Consider the following 10870-nt stretch of genomic DNA (forward strand, 5'->3'; position numbering starts at 1 on the left):
ACTGTAGGTCGTGCTGTTGTTGTTGCTCTTCAGGAAGATGTTGCAACTTTTTAAAAGTTACCTTGCATATTTAAAATCTTGACAGATTAAGAGGTTTAAGTTTTAAAAGGGTATTTAAGATTCTGTGGGATAAATTGCTTTCAACATCCTCCTGCACTTCTCGTTTCCACAGGTCAACAAATTTGGGGTGACAATGAGTGCCAAGTAAAAAGGTTTGCTGTCACCAGGACCTGCCAGTTCTCCAAAACGTAGGGTCTTCTTCCCAACTGAGGTTGGAGATAATACAATCTTCTTCAGCTCACAGCTAGCAAGAGACTGTGTGCCATCTTCTGCTGCCTCTTTGCCTGCCAGGTGGTTGAAAGCAAGCTTTCACTCATGTTTAGAGCAGCAGAATGATCAGGGATCATCCTTCTCCAGTATCATGTGCCCAATAATCTTGGTCACCGGGGCCTAACTAGCTCTTGCCATGGCAGGATGAGAAGAGAAGCAAGATCGTCTAAATCCTGCTCTTTATGTTTTTAGTTTGCAGTCAACTATTTATAACACAATGCTCAGCAACTAAAGTTACTTTTACATAGTGAGAAGTCAGCCCTGCACAGATAAGAAAACAGACCAACTGAGATCTGTCAAAGCAAGAGATTTATAGTGTAAGGATTGTCAAATGTCACAGGGGGCACACACATATTAATTTCAGCATTCTTAGCATACTTCAAGATATGGTAGAACAAGGTAAAACAACTCATAGAAATCACTCTGGGCGTGGCATTCTTCCAAAGAATCTTAGTCTGAACCTTGCAGATCTGTGCTGCTATCGAGCTATGGACAAGTTAGCTCTGCACAGTGGTACCTCGGGTTAAGTACTTAATTCGTTTCAGAGGTCCGTACTTAACCTGAAACTGTTCTTAACCTGAAGCAGCACTTTAGCTAATGGGGCCTGCTGCTGCCGCCGCGCCGCCGGAGCCCAATTTCTGTTCTCACCCTGAAGCAAAGTTCTTAACCCGAGGTACTATTTCTGGGTTAGCAGAGTCTGTAACCTGAAGCGTATGTAACCTGAAGCATATGTAACCTGAGGTACCACTGTACTGAACTTTCAAAAGTAGTTCACGTAGTGCTCCAAGAATTATCTTTTCTGTGCACTACATGCTCAATAGTAATTGTAGGCTGGTACCACATGCATGATTCAAACTGCAGTGCAGATGCTGTAGTGCTGTGACTTGGACCCCTTTCCATGTTTTCTACATGCATACATGCATACATTGCATGTCCATCTTAAAATATGGTGTAATTTCACATTAATGTTAACTGCTTGCTCTTAAACATCTGCTCTCATACATCTTTGGTGTATGTTCTGATTGATTGATTGATTGATTGATAGATTGATTGATTGACTCACAGACTGATTCCATAACCCTTTATCACGAAACTTTTAATGTCTAATGTTTTACAATTTTTTATGTGCTGTAAGCTGCCCAAAGTGGCTGGGGAAACCCAGCCCGATGGGTGGGGTATAAATTATTATTATTATAATTTTATTATTATTATTATTATTATTATTATTATTATTATTATTATTAGGTATCTATCTGGCTTTGCATGTATCTGAATATAGATCTCACACTTACAGAATCTCTAAATATACCAAGGCAGAGAATAACATTTCTGGGTATTTAATTCATACTACTAAGCATCATGGGCAAGATATACAAAAGACTACAGGCAAGAATTTCAATGCCGTCACTTCTCCTAACAAACAGCCATATATCATGGCATACAAAATGTTCTGTACAAATAAAGATTCTGATTCTTGATTTTACACCTCTCATCATTACAATTGATAGCTTCATTTTTTTTAATCTTTTTACTTAAACAAAAGTACATTGTGCAGCACCATTGTGCTTTCAGATTTGGCAGAGGGTTAGAAATAATGTCATTATAAAAGCTTTCTTCTTCACTGCAACCAGTAGCTTATTTTAGTTGGGGACAGTGTTGTAGACTGGTGATGTGTGGAGGTTCAGATTCTGAGGTTTTGGGTTTTTCTAAAAGTAGATCTAGCCACCTTCAGAACAAAAAGTTACAAAGCAAAATGGGCAGAAAGCATTCCAAACAACTGTGTTCTAAGGTTCAGCCCGCTCCCGACTTTCAGCGTTCTTAGTCAATGACTAAACACAGAGAGGTAACTGGCAAATACTAGTGAGAAATTTAGATAATTATAATCCGTCAAAAACTGAAAAATGGTTTCAACAGGGAAGGGCTTCATTTTGAAGCATTTTTTGTCTTCCTTGGTGCATGTGTCACTCTAGAATTTTCTCTCTCTAAGATTAAGACAATGGAAAAGGGAAGACCTGGTGCATTTTAAGGGACTGCCCAATTCACTCGAAAGCTGCTTTTTTGTCTTCACTGGCAGAAAAGAAATTGTTGCCCCCCAAAATTAACAGGAGAGATCCAGGAGTATAGTGTAGCTGTGACTGGGCAGTAGGATGCCCACCCAAAAGCACAAGTCATGATTTTTGTGACACAGGGTTGAATTTATGCAAAAGAGATTTTAACCCGGTAATACAAACACAAATAAAACCCATCATTAACACATCCATATCCTAAGGGCGAGTGGGGACGCATTATGATTGAGAAAGTGTGGGTTACATCAGCCCTGAAAAACAGCCCACTGCTGCTGTACTAACTTTAGGGGACAGAGCTGAGACTGATCAGCAATACAATGTCTGCTCTTGCCCTCAGTGCAGTATTGCTAGCCTACGTTTAACTGACAAAAGTTCAGCAGGAGGTGTGAACACATGTGGCCCAATCCTCCAGATGTTGCTAAATTACAATTCTCATCGTCCCTAACCACTGGCCTCTCTTGCGGGGGCTGATGGGAGCTGTAGTTCAGCGGCATCTGGAAGGCCAAAGATTCCCCATCCCTGATCTAGAGTAACATAACCGGAAACTTGAGTTCTTTCCATGGTTTAGGGTGCTAAAGCAGTGCAGAAATTCATTACGTTAAGCTTTTTCTATGGAAATAAAATTATGAGGAAAGCTTCGCCTGCTGACACTTATTACTACTTTGTAAGTAGCAGTAATAACACATCTTATTACCACTTGTGTGTAGCTCCAGGTTTATTTTTGGACCCTTGGACTCACCTGCAGAAGAGGATACAAATGTGCATTTGCCTATTCACATTCTCCTTTGCCTGTTGCATGGTGGGGCCAATCCACACACAGTGTACTAGGCCCACCTCTGGTGTTAAACGTATCTCATACCCTCAAACCTAAGTACATCTAACTGTTAAAGGTAGGACAGAAAATACCTACCAAAGGAACTTCAAATGATACCCTCAGCCTTAAGATATAGATCCTACTATCATTCAGCCAAATGATACAGAACCTGAAGTAAGTATTCATTAAGTGTTGTAGTTAGGTGATCAAGTAATGCAGCTTATGTGAGAACATTCATTTCCCTACCATATTACACTTGCTGCAATAAATCTTTCATTTGAAGACACGGTTAAAAATAAGTTGCTTCACAAATATAAGCAGACATCACCATTACAGCTGCAGAGCCATTGCAGATAGATTTAAAAAACATATCTTTAAAGATGATTTCACCTACATTCAGCCACAATAAAGCAGTTGTACAAACAGGCATCAAAAGAACCAAAGTAAAAGAAATGAAGGTCTGAAGTGTCTATTATTCTGAGAAAACTCAACAGGTAGTGTCAATATTTTAAGGCCTGAAGGCACAGTAAAGGAAACTCAGAACAAAATCTACCATCTTACAAACATATATGTTTTCCAAAAGGCATTTTACCTGCTGAGATTATAGATTCTCTCTAGAAAATGGAAATTTATCTGCTGGATCTTTAGACCAGAAGATGGATACAAAAGTGGTACTTCTGGCATCAGTGCCACAGCCTACCCAGTGCTATTTTGATTCATCATGATCATCAGGGAGTAAACATAAGGGGAGAGAAGAAGAAAGATGTTATAGGAGGGGCAAGTTAATATAAAAGAAGCAGGAATCAAGGATAAGGTAACAAGTTGAGTGTGAAAGAATAGTAAGAAAAACAATTGACAGGTAAAAATACTTTTGAAAGGCCTGTTGGGGTAGGGAGTAAAAAATGTAAAAGAAAATTCTGTGACTGACTCTGTCCTTGAACTACTATTTTGTGACTGGTGGGCCTCAGTGATTTTCAGCTATCTCAAGTGAGCCCTGCACATAGAACATTTGACAATCTATCTTATAACTGTCAGAGAGGCATATGGGAATCACAGGGTTAAATAGCTGGTGGTGACTTGTGGACTCCAATGAATACTTCCCTATTCATGAAGAATCACCATAGCTCTGCAGTGACCTTGGTTCACAGTTGGGGAATAACTGGGTTTTGTGGCAGCTGCTCCTGAGTAATTGATGATGATGATAATTTTTATAATTTGTATCCAGTCCATCTGACTGGGTTGGCACAACCACACTGGGCAGCTCCCAACAAATATAAAAGCATAATAAAACATCAAACATTAAAAATGTTCCTATACTGTACAGGTCTGTCTTCAGATGTCTTCTGAAAGTTGCATAGTTATTTATCTCGACATCTGATGGGAGGGCATTCCACAGGGTGGGTGCCACTACTGAGAAGGTCCTCTGCCTTGTTCCCTGTAACTTCATTCTCATAGTGAATGAACTTTTTGCTGATAATTCTATAGTAGTGATAGGATCAGGCATTACTCAGTCACCCCTAACATGCTTTTGTCTGCAGAAAATACTTATCTACTGTGCTTCAGAATCTCAAGCTCTAAAAAGGCAATACACCACCACCTGCCATGCAAGAAAAGCAGTTGTAAGAATTTAAATGTACAGAAAGCCAGAGTTCTTTTAAAAATCTTTTAGAAATGTCTAGCCCAGTTCAAGTGAGGTCAGTTATGCAAGCACCAGAATATCAGAATTGCAATGCTTCAGTGCACATGTGCATATTCAACTAATTTCATCTCCAATGTTCCTTACATTTTAGCTATTTGTTTTTAGCTATTTGTATTTAGATGCAACCATGTGTCATTAAGGGCTTTTGGCACTCCTTCGGAGGAAAGAAATGTTGTCAGATTACATTCAATTTACACACCATTTTTTCCCTTCACTGTCCTAGTCTCTGTTCTGCCAGAGAAAAGCAAAACCTAGGCAAGGAAAGAAAGCATTTATATATAACACTCTCATTATCCAAGTGTTCTGGGCTCTTTAACCAACAGTTGCAGCAACAGCACTACTTTAACCTAGTTGTCAAGTGTTACTATTTTAGATATCCGCAAAGAGCACATTTGGTAAGCTATGAGATCTGATCACAAGCATTAAAAAATATTGCTTCCTTGCTGTAATGGGATTTCCAAAATTAAAGCTTTGTTTTAAAATATAGTGGGTGAAATCCAATGTCACTTGAGTGGCATTCCATTCACACAACTGGACTGCCCCTTTCTCCCAGTGCCCCTCCCCCATCAGCTAAAGGGAAGAGGAAGGGCAAGGCCAATTACTCACACATGGATGCAATTAGGTAAAACTCAGAGGTCATAAGAACAACCTGGGTATGGGTGATTCCCCGTTTCTTATAAAGATGTGGATCCGTCTCAAAGTCAGTCTTAAAGTGTTTCCTTGCACAGGAATAAGTGCTTGTGCAATGATCAACATCACAAATGCATGCTTAGTCAAGTGAAAACAGAATCTGATGCAGAAGGTGAGGATTACCAGTTACATGACCATTGAACTTTTGAATTAATTAGTCTACTGTCTCACACAGAAACACATACACAGTCTCACAAAATGTATATACTGCTTGATTGTAAAAAACAAACAGAAAACACACACCTTTAAGCGGTTTACTAAAAACAAAAACAAACCTTAAGATTAACAATAAAAGACTGTTAAAAACAGCTATTTAAAAACATTCAAAAGATAATAAAATCAACTAGGGCCACAGGGAAGATATAGCACTATTACTTACAATCCAAATCCATCCAGTTTTGTATGATTAACAAAATAGGAGGAACAGCTAAAATGATTAAGGCCTTGTGTTTATCCTGACACTAATTACATATCATAAGTTCCACAATACTAGAACCAAGAGAAACTTCCTCCCCAGCAAGGGTGCCAACTTGAATAAAATATTGTGGGGGCCCAGTTAAACCCCGCCCCACATAATTGAACACATGATGCAGTGCACACACACCATTTGAATGGGAATGCCCATCAACTTTGTGGAGGCCCAGCCCCCTCAAATATTTTGTTGTGGGGGCTGAAGCCCCCACAATCCCTTAGGAGGTGGCTCCTATGCTTCCCATGGCAAACAACAGATGAGGGGAGCAATTTCATCATTGTTAAGGCCACACCCATACATTTTGGGTTGTTTAAATACCCTGGTGTATCATTTTTCTCTTTGATCTAGTATATATAAAAACCGGAATTTTTAAAAAAGTAACAATAAAACTGTGCATGCACAGATAAATACCTTTGTGCACACACAGAGCAACAACCCATATACACAGTAAAGTCCTAGTGTGGATGCAGACTAACACAAGGTTGCTTTACTCAGTGCAAACTATTTCCTTCTAAAGCAGGGGTGGCCAACTCCCAAGAGACTGTGATCTACTAACAGTTAAAAACTGGCAGTGATCTACCCCCTTTTTTGGGTTCAGGTCAAAGTTGTTGAGTTTTTTCAGGGAGGAGGTAAAATGTTGAGCTTTTTTTAAGGGGAGCCACAGTTGTTCAGCTTCTTTGGGGGGAGCCAATGATCAACCTGTTGGACATGCCTGTTCTAAAGCAACCAAATCAGTACATCAAATCCAAATCATTGAATGCCACATCACTTCTTCAAAGCTGTCTCCCATGGTAACATTTTCTGTTCCAATTCTTTTAATAGCTTCCCATGCTAGAGACCTATTAAACTTCTAATTCTGCTTGGAAATATTATTACATTTATTTTAAAAAGGGAAAGGTTTGCTTAAGGAGCAACAAACCAGGAAGAATTAGGGTAACCAATTTAATAGAAGTCACTTTACTCTGGAGCAGCACTTGAGGAGGATCTTCTACTCTCCCCTAGCATGATCACTGGAATCAACAAGGGTTTTAAGTATTTACACATCAATGGTACACCTAATGGATTACAAATGCAAGGAACAGTGTAGGCTGTTGGTTAGTGTCATTTCAGTTAGCAAACTATCAGAAGACACTGACAACTGTAGAAGAATCCCTCCCACTCAAGTTTTTCCAGTATCTGCAACTGTTCCATAATACATCCCATGATACAAACAGTCTTTCCTTCCACTCAGATGCAATGTGAAATTCTGTTCCTAAGAACACATAAAAAACCTGTAAGGTCAGGCCAATGACCCAGCTAGACTGGCATCCTTTTCTCAGTGCGAAAACCCACATGGAGGACTCAGATTCCCAGCAACTGGTATTCAGAGGCACACTGCCTCTGATAGCGGAGGCAGAGCATAGCCTTGTTCTCCATGAATTTCTCTAAACTCCTTTGAAAGTCATATTAGTTGGTGAACATCACTGCTTCCTGCAGGAGCGAGTTCCATAGTTTAACTACACACACTGCATGAAGTACATTATTTTATCTGTCCTGAATCTTCCAATATTCAACTTCATGGGATGCCCACAAATTCTAGTGTTATGAGAGGACAAAACATTTATCTATCCAATTTCTTGGTCCTTGCAGTACCTTTCCTGATTTGCAGTACAGACCCAAGTTGAGCATCTAATATTGCATTTTTAAACACGTTCCAAGCATTTTGGAATGAAATGACCCCCTTGACTTTTCAATTTCCTTTTTTCCAACCCCCTCATCTTGTGTTTCCAACAGTAATCATGTTGAATTTTCTTGGCAGCTGGCCATTTACAAGTATGTTTAGTTTAATAGCACTATGGTCACTGCTCCCAACAGCTCTGACTACACTTACACCAGGTCCTGGTCCCATAATTCTAATAATTCTTTAATAATTCACAGCAAACCAGAATACAGCTGTGCCAGTATCTTAGTTTTTTGAGTTAACCACTACCCCACTCCTTGGCAACGCTACAGAGAAAAAGCACCTTCAAATGGTGTTGGAGGCCCTCTTTCCCACACTATTCTACTTAAAGCAACAACAGCAACGAAAAACCAGACCAGCAACTGAAAAATAAACCGGCCCCTGCACAGATGCAATCTCAACCCTGGCCGCCCAAATCTGTTTACTTTTGCGATGGTGGCATGCTGCAAAGCAGAATCTGAAGGCACGGGAGAGGTGGTGGGAGAGGGGAGGAAATCAAAAGAGCCCGTTTAAAACACAATGCACCGCTTTAGCGTACGTCTGGTTTAAAATAGAAACTATTAAAAACGGCACCCTGCCTAAAAACCCATGCGTGCAAGGGTGCGTGTGTGTGCATACACACACACACACAATGTGTGCGTGTACACATATACAGTATACTGTACCCACAACCTTAAAGCAGCAACCAACATCACCAAGAACGAGATCTAACTTTGAGGCTACTGATCCCCCCCATGACTTTCCCCAACCCTGCCCGTCTCTTCCTCCTCCCATGGATGCGATTAATTTCGGGGATCACTCAGAGAAGGGCTGCTTTGGAAGTGGGGGGGGGGAGAGAGAAGAGGAGGAGGAACAAACAAGCCCCCTCCCCCCGCAAAGAGTTCTGAGGGAACGAGAAGGGGCAGCAGCAGTTAGGGAGGAGGAGGAGGAGGGAGCACGAGAAGCGGCCCCAACTGAGGAGAAAGCGGCCTCCGTGGGGGTTGGGGGGTGCATTAAGACCCTCCTCGCCCGCGACCCCGTCCCTGAGGGTGGGCGCTGAGAAGAGGGAGCGCAGCTGGGCCCTGGCCGAGGAGAGGAGGCGGCAAGAGAGGAAAAGCGGAGGGTCGGGAAAAGGAAGACGCTGCTGCTGCTGCTGGAGGGTCGCTTACCGGCTGTGGGAGCCACGGGAGGCGACGCCCCAACGACTCCTGTGCTGCTGCTGCTTCTGGTGGTGGTGGCGGCGGCTGGTCCTCCATCCCAGCCGGGCTCCCAGCGCCGCCGCCGCCGCCAACTCTTCTCTCCCCCCCCCTCCTCCCGCCTCCTCACGGCAAAGACAACGACGCCGCGTTATTGCGCAAGCGGGGAAGGAGGAGGAGAAGGAGGCGGGCGCGAGCCACAGAAGCACATAACTCTCGCTCTCTCTCTGACGTCACGCGCGTAGCTCGAGGGGCGGTGCGAGGAGCCGTTCGAGCGGCTAGCCCCGCCCCCTCCCTCCTCCTTGCTGACATTGGAGGAGGAGGGCGGAGGGTTGGAACGCTGGGGATGCGGTGGAGGGTTGGCGGGAAGGGGGCGGGGCTTCCTCGCGCCTCTGCGGCGGGTTCGGCCTCTGTGGTTGAAAGCGCGGATGGCGCTTCCTCTTTCCCACGGTTGCCAGGGAGCAGGCACACGCTTGGCTGCGCGCCAGAGCCACGTGCTCGGTCCGAAAGGGGTTTTTTTCGGGCGGGGGTGTGTGAGATGGTAAAGCAGCTTCAGAGGCGCACGCGTTGTTTTTCTTTGCTCTGACATAGAGGCTAAATTGCACGTTCGTTGCCACCTCCTCTCCGTTTATTATTATTTATTAGGTCATCCATCGCTTTTCATTTTATAACTCGGTGAGCCTTATTTCTGAGAAGGCGTGCATAGGATCGCACTGAAGGCACGCTTAAAAATAATAATCCCGCATTTCATCTCAGAAGCTGAAGGTGGCTTACATGGTTCTACCCATTTTATCATCGCAACAAGATCGTGACTGATACAACATCACACCGTTGACTGTGGAGTTGAATCCGGTTCTTACTAGTCCTATTCGGATACTGCCATGTTACTGTTGATCTGAAGACAAGGAATCAAAGTTTTGCCTTAAGTCTCTGCTGTTGCAATGAACTCTGTTGTAATGTATACCCAAAAGCCGTGACAAGCCAATTTAAACACTTGTAAGTCCTAGCTTTTACAGAAGGTATTAGATATCTCTCGAGATTCTACACACCAAAGCTGAAAATGGTGGCTTCCATTCATGAATCAGTGCACCAATAAAGTTTGTAGAGTTAATGTGAAGGGATTCATGATTCGTTGAAGAAAGTAGACCAGAGGAGGCAGGCCTTTTACCAAAAATATCTCACCCCAAATGCACACACATGAGCTCATAATATGTTGAAAACATTTTGACATTTTCAAAAGATTGTACGAATGCATAAAAATCAGCTTGGTATTGCATGCACTTAGGTAACCAGATTTTAAATCAGCCATAAATATTGAAGCTTAGTTGGCTTTAGAACTGTTGTGGTCAAGGAGAAGGGAAGGGGGAAATTCCATTCCATAAGCAAAAAAAGCCTCTTGCTTGCTTGTCAGATCAGAAAAAAGTAATCAAGTGTCAGAAGAGGAGGGAGACAAATCAACATCGCAGCATGAAGCAAATCTGTCATTCAGCCACAAGAGTCTATGAACCTAATGTTTAGTTAGTCTAAAATTTGGACAACAACAAGCAATAGTACATGAAGCACACTGGCCAATTTGTGTGTGTTTAAAGCTCAGGAGAGCTAATACTTCTTAACCATGATCTCGGCAAGCAAAAGGTGCGTACCTCTTTTGCCCCACATACCTAATTCTCAGTCCCCACTCTGCTCATTTTGTTAGCTACCAAAAGAGACCCTTTCAACTTGTTCACTATCCTGGGAAGCACTGAAAAGTAAAGCTTTCTCCCATTACCAGAGAAAGGGGCAGACTTTCCCTGGTTCTCATTTGATAACCTCTTCCTAGGGTGGGTAGGAATCCCACCCTCTATTTGAACGGCAGTTTGGTCCAGTTGAAATATACAAACCGTAAGACAAAAGGGTCTGACCAA

General features: G+C 42.5%; 1 protein-coding gene across 2 annotated transcripts in view; it reads right to left on the reverse strand.

Annotated features, from left to right (window-relative positions):
- TMCC1 (transmembrane and coiled-coil domain family 1) overlaps nt 1-9153 on the reverse strand; it is a 128671-nt gene extending 119518 nt beyond the window's left edge. Inside the window, exon 1 of one of the 2 annotated variants that reach the window (XM_081184156.1) lies at nt 8940-9153. The gene's annotated coding sequence lies outside the window, so the exon portion shown is untranslated. The remainder of the gene's footprint in view (nt 1-8939) is intronic. The other variant, XM_081184157.1, reaches the window with a different exon arrangement.
- Between the last annotated feature and the right edge of the window lie 1717 nt (nt 9154-10870).

This window comes from Podarcis bocagei (genome assembly GCF_964188305.1).
Source record: "Podarcis bocagei genome assembly, chromosome: 2".
Taxonomy (NCBI): Eukaryota; Metazoa; Chordata; class Lepidosauria; order Squamata; family Lacertidae; genus Podarcis; species Podarcis bocagei.